This window comes from Primulina tabacum, chromosome 14, assembly GCF_025594145.1.
Source record: "Primulina tabacum isolate GXHZ01 chromosome 14, ASM2559414v2, whole genome shotgun sequence".
Taxonomy (NCBI): domain Eukaryota; kingdom Viridiplantae; phylum Streptophyta; class Magnoliopsida; order Lamiales; family Gesneriaceae; genus Primulina; species Primulina tabacum.
Window position 1 is genome coordinate 8,859,924 of NC_134563.1, and position 9,696 is coordinate 8,869,619.

Below are 9,696 nucleotides of genomic sequence, written 5' to 3' on the forward strand. Positions count from 1 at the left end.
AACGTGACGTTGAGCGTGTTTGTGATAAGTGCATTACTTGTAGACAAGCTAAGTCTAGAACACAACCACATGGATTGTATACACCACTTCCCGTCCCTAGTGAACCTTGGGTTGATATTTCTATGGACTTTGTTTTGGGGTTGCCTAGGACAAAGAAGGGGAGAGATTCTATATTTGTTGTTGTTGATAGATTTTCTAAGATGGCACATTTTATTGCTTGTCACAAAACTGATGATGCATCTCACATTGCGGATCTATTCTTTAGAGAAGTCGTTAGGTTGCATGGCATGCCTAGGACTATTGTTTCGGACCGTGATGTTAAATTCTTGAGTTATTTTTGGAAAACGTTATGGGCTAAACTTGGCACAAAATTGTTGTTTTCTACTACATGTCATCCTCAAACGGATGGACAAACTGAAGTTGTTAATAGAACTCTATGAACACTTTTGCGTGCTATACTCAAGAAGAACTTAAAGAATTGAGAGGATTGTTTACCCTTTGTTGAGTTTGCTTATAATCGTTGCGTGCATTCTACTACAAATTATTCGCCATTTGAAATTGTATATGGTTTTAATCCTTTGACTCCGTTGGATTTGATGTCTTTACCTGTGAGTGAAAGGTTGAACATGGATGGAAAGAAGAAAGCTGAATTCATTAGAAGTTTGCATGAGAAGGTCAAGGATAACATCGAGAAGAAGAATTTACAATACACGAAGCAAGCCAACAAGGGAAGGAAAAAGATGGTTTTTGAAAAGGGAGATTGGGTGTGGTTGCACTTAAGGAAGGAAAGATTTCCAGAAAAGCGACGTTCAAAACTCTTACCTAGGGGTGATAGACCATTTCAAGTGCTTGAAAAGATCAACGACAATGCCTACAAATTAGACCTACCAGGTGAGTATAATGTCAGCTCTACTTTTAATGTTAGTGATCTTTCGTTGTTTGATGTAGGAGATGATCAAGATTTGAGGACAAATCCTTTTCAAGAAGGGGAGAATGATGCAAATGTAGTTGATCAAGCACCAAAGAAAGCATGGGAGTCGTTGGAGTTGCCCGAAAGACCTATAACGAGGGGACAGAGTAAGAAGTTTAAAGATGCACTTCAAGGACTCATGATGAGCTATCAAGGAAGTCCTACAAGTTGGATGTCTAAATTAGAGGAGGTTGAGAATCATGGGAATAATATTGAAGGTTTTTGGAATGTTATTCAAGTGCAATTACCGAAGGTACAGCGCACCCGCGCCATTTCAGGGACTGCACCCGCGGTCCATAATAATCAAATTTAAGAGAATATTGCCGAAGCTATACCGCACCCGCGGTCCGAAGGCGAGCGCACCGGCGGAAGGCGAGTGCACCCGCGCTCCTAAAAGGACCGCACCCGCGGTCCTTTGCATCCGAACTTCGCCGAAGCGGCACCGCACCCGCGGTCCAGTATGCAGCGCACCCGCGGTCTATTGTCAACTTCCGTGTCAAAGTTGCTAGTTATTTTCTTTAATGCTTTCTACACTACTTTTTATGGGTTTTATTAATTATATAATGCATTGTAATGACCAAAAACGAGATTATTGAAGATTGATATCAAATACATTGAGTTCTCTCAATTTTCAAAGCTTTTAGCTTTGTTCTTCACAAGAAGAAAACCAAATCAAACTTATCAAAGATTTTCATCTTTGTGGCGTTTGTCGATTGTTCTTCGCACGGATTGTCAAAACAAGTTCTTTGAAGGTTCGTTTGAAATTCAATTGTTTTATCGTTGATATTTGTTGCTAAGTTATAATCGCTTAGAGGTGAATATCACAAAATCGTTACTTGTTTCAAAAGATCGGGACAAAATAATCGTTCCTTGTTTGTTATTGAATTGAGGGTGTGATTTATATATTCGTGCTTGCCTTTCATTCGTACGAGGATTCGTATCACATAACTAGAAGAGATACAAAACTCGAAATATACACTAACAGAATTTTGCGTATCTCAAAGTCTTTAAATATTACCGTTGATCTATTAACGTGATACTAGCATTTATTGCTTCATTAAATGCCATTAAATGTTGTACGAAAACATTTAAGACGGTTTACCATTTTTAGTATGAACTGAGGCTGATTGCTTTAATGTATTTTGCAGGGTCCATTTTCAGCAATAAAGCTGAACCACTGAAAATTCAAAAGAGCCGTTCAGATTTTAACGTTGGATAAAGTTTATATATATGGAGACGAAGCACTTTTCAAGAGAGAGAAATGGAACGAATCTAAATCAAAGAATATCATTTGAGCATCGCTAGAACTTTCAGTCATCCCAAAAGCTCAACACTGAAAAAGCATCACACGCTTCATTGCATACTCTTGATCATTGAGATCATATTGTGCTAGCTATTTTCGTTATATCTTCTCAAACTATTCACTTCACTATTTCATTGATAGAAGAATTTGTAACTGGAAAAGAGTCTTTTCCAGAACTTAAGATCATTCAAGAAGTTGAGTTGTAAAACTAAGAGTTTCGATAGGCGAAGGGTAAGTCCTGTTGAAGTGGGTGTGTACAACTGTTGTATTGTATTCACCAAAGTCTTTTAGTGATACCTTCTGGAAACAGAAGAAGGGGAGACGTAGAAGATTCATCTTCGAACTTCCAGAAGTAAACCTTGTGCCATCTACTGTTTTTCTGTTTCACTATTTTTCACCTACTAACCAACAGATCGTTTCCGCACATTATCTTGTGATCTGCTGGTCTTTAAACTTGAACAAGAATCTGCTAGTATCTTTAACAGGACTCTAGCACATCATTCCGAAAAATCGGTTAAGTTTGCCTTTGAGTTTATTCAATCCCCCCCTTCTAAACTTAACCCGATCCTCAACAAGTGGTATCAGAGCAGGTTATTCTTGTTCTGAAAATTATTTAACAGACATGGCTCACTTCAGCAAAATTCCAATGTTCTCAAAAGAAAACTTTGATGATTGAAAAATCAGAATGCAAGCCCATCTTGCAGCTCAAGATGATGACATGTGGTATGTCATCACAGATGGTCCATTAAAGATCTTAAAGACAAATCCAGCTATTGCTATCACCGAAGGCGCACCTCAGATGCTGGAAAAACCAAGATATGAATGGACAAGTGAGGACAAGAAGAAAGCCAATCTTGACAACGTTGCGAAGGACATTCTGTACAAGACACTCGACAAAAATACCTTCAGCAAAATCAAGACATGTCCTACTGCAAAGGAAATCTGGGAAAAATTGATTCAGATCTGTGAAGGAAACGAAGAAACTAAGGAAAACAAACTTTCTGTAGCCATGCAGAAGTTTGAGAATATGAAGATGAAGGCTGGAGAAACTATGAATGAGTTTGATGAACGCTTCAGCAGCCTTGTCAATGAACTCACAGCTCTTGGGAAAGATTTTGGCAACAGGGAAGTTGCATTAAAGGTAATGAGAGCACTACCCAGAGAATGAGACGTCAAAACGATGGCAATGAGAGCTTCCAGGGATCTAAACAAGTTTGAACTGCATGACTTGTTCTCAGATCTGAAGGCATATGAGTTTGAACTTGAAGTTCGAAGTGGAGAAGAGCCCTTAGCAATTCCACCAACCAAAGCTCTCGCAGCTACTACTGCTACAGTTGTCCCAAGTTCATCATCTGCTACTGCTATAGAGAATACTTCTGAGAGAAGTGCTGAACAGATAAGCAATGACGCAATGTCATTATTTGTTAAGAAGTTTTCCAGATTCATGAAAAAGAATCACAGAACATTTCAAAGTCCCAACCGCAATTTCAAAAAGGAATCACCCTCTGGTGATATGGCATGCTTTAACTGTGGAAAAGTTGTACATTTTATTGGTGATTGTCCAAAACCAAAGAAGGATGACCAGAAGAAGAAGGGTGTCAAACGCAATGATAAAAAGACCAGAAGAGACAGAAAGGCAATGATTGCAGAAGAAAGTAAGTCCAAATGGGCAGACTCAAGTTCTGAATCTTCTGATTCTGAAAGCCATTCAAGTGAAAGTGATGAAGATGAGATCAAATGTCTGATGGCAAATACTGAGTCAACCTCGACATCCGGAAAGGTATTTGACTTTGACTCTGATGAATTTACACGCACTGATTTAGTCAATGCATTACACGACATGGTAGAAGAGTATTCTAGACTTTCTCAATCATTCGAGGAAGTTAAAATTGAAAATCAGAACTTAAGAGATCAGAACAGTAAGTTAACTTGCTTGCAAGTAAACAGCTGTAATGATCTACAAGTTGAGATGTGTAAATTAAAAACTGAGAATGAAAGAGTAATAGCAGATTACCAGACGATGCTTTCGGAAAATCAGAAGCTATCGCTATTGGTGAATGCTTGGAACAAGTCCTCTATTTCACTCGAAAAGATGCAAGAGTTACAAAAACAATCTGGAGACAGGAGTGGTCTCAGATTTTGTAATAATGAAGGCACTTCTGAAACGAATACTAAGCCAAAACTGGATATGTGCAAAGGGAAGTACATTCACTTTGTGAAATCCAGTGTGGTACAGAAACCAGAAGTACCTACTGCTTCAATTGAGAGGAATGTAAATCAGATGAACAACAGGATGCATTATGGTCTGGGTTGTGTTAAACCTAAGGAAAGAGTTGACCAGAGTTCTGGATCCAGTAGAGGATTCAACTCAGGAAGACAATTTTCTATGAAGGTTAACAGCTACCAGTACTACAATTCTAGACATGTTCAAAAGAGATACATGACAGACAATAGAAACAGAAGGGAAGAACAATTTTTTAAGATGCATAATGTGAGAAATAACAGACCCTTCGTTGCACACACCTCCATGGATACCCGAAGTACAAGAATTGTACAAATGTGGGTTCCAAAGGGACTAATAAGGCTTGGACCCAAATAGATTGGGTACCAGATAATAAAATTTGTGTTTGTAGGTACAGGTAAAGAAAACCAAGATCAGTAGCTCAACATGGTATTTGGACAGTGGATGTTCCAGACATATGACTGGACAGAAAAGTCTACTATCAGAAATAGTGAGTTGTGCTGGTCCAGAAATAACCTTTGGGGACAACTCAAAAGGTAGAACCGTGGGTAAGGGTAAGATTATCCATGGTAACATCACAATTAAGGATGTGCTCTTAGTTGAAAATCTTTGTTATAACTTGATCAGTATTAGTCAATTATGTGATAGTGGTTTTTCAGTAGCATTCCAGAAGCACACTTACACAGTCAAAAATGCTGATGACTTTACTGTTCTAACCGAAGTTAGAAAAGGCAACACCTATAAAATTTCATGGAACATAGATCATATCATTGCTCCTACATGTTTAGTTGCATCTCTAAGTGATAAACACTGGCTGTGGCACAAGAGATTGAATCATCTGAATTTCAAGTCTATCAACAATCTCAAAAAGCAGAACTTAGTCGACGGATTGCCAGACATAAAATTTGTTAAGAATCATGTATGTTCTGCATGTCAACTTGGTAAGCAAGTAAGATCTAGTTTCAAAAATAAAGGCAGCAAATCATCCTCAAGATGTTTAGAATTATTGCATATGGACTTATTTGGTCCAATTTCTATCATGAGCTTAGGGGGAATGAGATACACCCTTGTTGTTGGTGATGATTTCTCTAGATTTACTTGGGTAATCTTTCTTGATGGAAAAGATCAAACCAGTAGCCTCCTGATCAAACTTCTGAAAAAGATTCAAAATGAGAAATCAGTCTCTGTCATTAGAATCAGAAGTGATCGAGGTACTGAATTTACTAACAAGGCTCTTGAGATATATCTAGACGAACATGGCATTCATCATGAATATTCAGCTGCCAGGACGTCTCAACAAAATGGAATAGCTGAGAGGAGAAACATAACACTTAAAGAAGCTGCTAGAACAATGCTAGCAGATGCAGACATCTCTCAGCGCTTCTGGGCACAAGCTATTAATACTGCTTGCTACACACAAAACATAACAATGATCAACAAGAGAAACAATCAGACTCCTTACGAAATATGGAAAGGAAGTAAACCGAATGTATCTTACTTTCATGTTTTCGATTGTAGATGTTTTGTGCACAATAATGGTAAAAATCATTTAGCTGCATTTGATTCAAAATCTGACACTGGTTTATTTCTTGGATATTCAGCAGTTAGTAAGGCATTTAGAATTTTCAATAATAAAACACTCAATGTTGAAGAATCTATTCATGTTGTCTTTGATGAAGACAGCAGTGCTCCTAAGATTACTAACATATCTAATCTAAGTAACATGTTAGACAGGGTTCATCTAGAACTAGACAGTGAAGATGATGCAGAAGCAAGTGTTAAGGATATTCAAAATCCAGAACCAGACATTCATATAGCAGAACCAGCAGCTGACATTCCAGAACCAGCAACTGAACTTCGAGAACTAGCAGCTGATATTCCAAAACAATCTAATGCTTTGTATGAAGATAATCTAAATCCTTTTATTTGGAGAAAATCTCATCCTCCATCTTTGGTGATTGGAAATACAGCAGCTCCGCTAAGGACCAGAAGACACATGATGAATGAATACATGCATACTGCTTTTATTTCTCAAGATGAACCAAAGAAGATTGAAGAAGCTCTTCTGGATCCCAGTTGGATAGAAGCTATGCAAGAAGAGCTGAATCAATTTGAGAGGAATAAAGTTTGGTTTCTAGTACCTAGACCATCTCACCAAGCTGTCATTGGAACCCGGTGGGTATTCAGAAACAAAATAAATGAGGAAGGAACAGTTGTAAGAAACAAAGCAAGACTGGTTGCACAAGAATTCAGACAAGAAGAAGGAATAGACTATGATGAAACCTTTGCACCAGTAGCTAGGCTCGAAGCTATCAGAATATTTTTAGCCTTTGCTGCTTTCAAAAATTTCAAAGTATATCAGATGGATGTGAAGAGTGCGTTCCTCAATGGTTTACTACAAGAGGAAGTCTATGTTGAACAGCCTCCAGGTTTTTCTGATCATCTGTTACCGAATCATGTTTTTAAATTACACAAAGCATTGTATGGTCTGAAACAAGCACCTAGGGCTTGGTACGACACACTTTCACAATTTCTTATTAATCATGATTTCACCGTTGGTACCGTAGATAAGACTTTGTTTACCCTAGTAAAAAACAAGCGCATATTATTAGTTCAGATTCATGTTAATGATATCATATTTGGGTCAACTAACCCCAAATTATGTGCAAAGTTTGCTAAGTTAATGCAGGAACAGTTCGAGATGAGCATGATGGGAGAATTAATATTTTTCTTAGGACTTCAAATCAAGCAACTTGATACTGGAATCTTCATAAATCAAGCTAAGTATACAAAGGAACTACTGAAAAAGTTTGGGATGGAAGCATGTTCTGCTGCTTCCACTCCTATGAGTTCGTCTACCAAACTTGATAAAGATGAAGGGGGAACTCCAGTAGAGGTAACTCAATATCGAGGTCTTATTGGCTCATTGTTATATCTTACTACCAGTAGACCCGATATTATGTTTGCTGTTTGTATTAGTGCGAGATTTCAATCTAACCCCAAAGAATCTCATTATATTGCTGCTAAACGTATTTTGAAGTACTTGAAAGGAACTCAAAATGTAGGCCTCTGGTATCCCAAGGACTCGTCGTTTAATCTTATTGGATACTCAGATGCTGATTATGCAGGATGTAAACTGGATAGGAAAAGCACAAGTGGTTTTTGTCAATTTCTTGGTGATAGATTGATCTCCTGGTTTAGCAAAAAGCAGACTTCCATAGCCACGTCTACTGCAGAAGCAGAATATCTTGCTGCTGGAAGCTGTTGTTCTCAAATACTTTGGATACAACAACAACTTAAAGACTATGGAGTTCAAGCCTCCGAATCACCTATATTTTGTGACAATACTAGTGCAATTGCTATATCGCATAATCCAGTACTCCATTCCAGAACTAAGCACATTGATATCAGACATCATTTCATTAGAGATCATGTGCAAAAGAAGAACATTTGTCTGGAATACGTTCCTACTGATCAGCAAGCAGCAGACATATTTACGAAACCTCTGCCTGAGAATAAGTTTTCTTATTTTCGAAATACACTTGGATTGATAGACTTAACTTAATTATTTATTATCTTCATCTCAGTTATATATATTGTGGCTTAATTTTGTTTGGTTGTTCAGTCTTAGTTTGCAGAAAATAAAAGCTGAGCGAAAGAGACAATCAGTAGACAAAATATAAAATTTCATAAATAATAAAAGCGGGGGCGTACATTCTTTACTTCTTTTTTAACGTACTCCCTCCAGAATGCCAACCAAGTGGTCAGCTCTCCGGTGGAGGTACGTAGAAACTCCTCTGAAAAAGCAATCTTTTTCAGAGTCCTCTGCTCCTTTAAGAGCATGAGGAGGTAGACGCCATCATCAGAGAAGACGTCTTCACTGTCAGCACTATGGAGACGTCGATAATACTTCTCCATTGCTACCAGCTGTTTGGTAGTAGCCAACAACCCATCTTCAAAGGCGGACTGAAGCTCCTGAACCTTAGTCCAGGTGGCAAGTACTTTTTCCAGCACCTTGTCTTCAATCGCTTGCTTCCTTGCAACGGTCACCTCTTTCATGAACTCCTCGGCCAAATCAGGACTATTGTCTCTTGCCATTTTGTTTAAAAGTGACTGTATGGCTAACCTCTATGCCTGTATTTATAGATGATAAACCAGGTTCCAGAGATCGAGGTAATCATAACTTTAGCGTGAAATGCGAAGCGTTCTGAATCAAGCCATCGACGGTTCACTTACCAAGATGTGACATTTAATAATTATATTAATTTAGGGGGAACTTTATTCCGATTATATGTGATTTTTGTCAGATGCGGAAGGTGATTTGTCTTTTTAACAAAACAAGGCATTCTTTATCTTCCAGTAGAAGCTATCATAGGACGACCAACTTCCTTCTGAATTTATCTCATTATCTATCAGTTATTTATTTTATTCAGTTAACATTGAGTTATTTGCAGAAAGGAATAAAGGAACACCAAGTACTTCAACTGAAATTTTATTAGAAACCATTCCAGTACATTGAACGATGCAGAAGTGAAAAATCTCAAGTCTACAGAACCGTCTTCTGATTTAAACAGACTAAGTTTTTATTATCCTTTATTATTTTCATTATTATTGTCTAACATTCATTAAAAGCAGTAGATAAACAAAATATGTCAAAAACAAGAACATTCTTTCATTAAACCAGAAGCATTACATTGAGTTTATCTACTACATTTGTGGATATCAGCAGCTTGAAGTACTTTTCTTGTTGCAAAGTACTTCAGCAGAAACCTATCTAAAGACTATAAGGATTTCTAAACTGAGGATTTTCTTCCTAATCCTTATAACTTGGAAAAGGATGGTCTTATTCGAAAAGAATCCAGCAAGCTTGGGTCTTGCCAGCACCAATGTATTGGAAAAAGATGTCTTCAAACATCTGCTTACAAAAGACTTCAAGTTGTCTTTGGAATTCCTCTGCTGATTCTGACTCTGGAGAAGACTCCGAGAGATCATCCACACCTATCATTTGAATTAATTTAGTAAATGAATGACTTAGTTTGTGAATGTGCAGGCATTTATATAGAGTTTCGAGGAAACTAAAGAGACGGCGATTCAGATATCATATCCATGCATTTATTAGTTGCATTTATCGAGGGGGAACAGTATCTGAGTCAGACTAAGATTTTCTTATCCTTTTTAGAA